General features: G+C 30.1%; 1 protein-coding gene across 2 annotated transcripts in view; it reads left to right on the top strand.

The window, feature by feature from the left end:
* Nucleotides 1–422, top strand: part of LOC116852365 — a 1,927-nt gene extending 1,505 nt beyond the window's left edge. For both annotated transcript variants that reach the window (XM_032832641.1, XM_032832643.1), the window contains one exon: nt 191–422. The gene's annotated coding sequence lies outside the window, so the exon portion shown is untranslated. The remainder of the gene's footprint in view (nt 1–190) is intronic.

The following is a 422-nucleotide window of genomic DNA, read 5'->3' on the forward strand; positions in this document are numbered from 1 at the left end:
ATAAGGAGATCACGTCTCGAGAGGATATGATAAAAATCCATTCGCTTATACACCATCAATTGCAGGCTCCACTGTATGAAAAAATGTTAAGGTAAATAAACAATCTTTGACAATGAATAATTTTTTCCTGTAATAAAAATTTAAAGAAATGAAATATTTAAACTACAATTATATTTTTATATTACTATAGGTATGCTTGGTATGCTGCTAAGCTTACGACGAAGAAAGAGTTTTTCTCCAACGTCAACGCTGTTGCATTCCCTGAGGAATTAAAGAACAAAAGATGTGAAGATTGCGAAGATTTTGAATCAGCATTTATTCAATGCTCTCATTGCCGCACATTCTTATGCTTTAATTGTTTTTATGATGAATACCATCCAAGTACTTGTAATAAAAAATAAGAAATGTAATAAATTGTGTTA

The sequence above is a fragment of the Odontomachus brunneus genome, unplaced genomic scaffold, assembly GCF_010583005.1.
Source record: "Odontomachus brunneus isolate Ranch 3 - 2012 unplaced genomic scaffold, Obru_v1 Obru_scaffold_219, whole genome shotgun sequence".
NCBI classification, from domain to species: Eukaryota; Metazoa; Arthropoda; class Insecta; order Hymenoptera; family Formicidae; genus Odontomachus; species Odontomachus brunneus.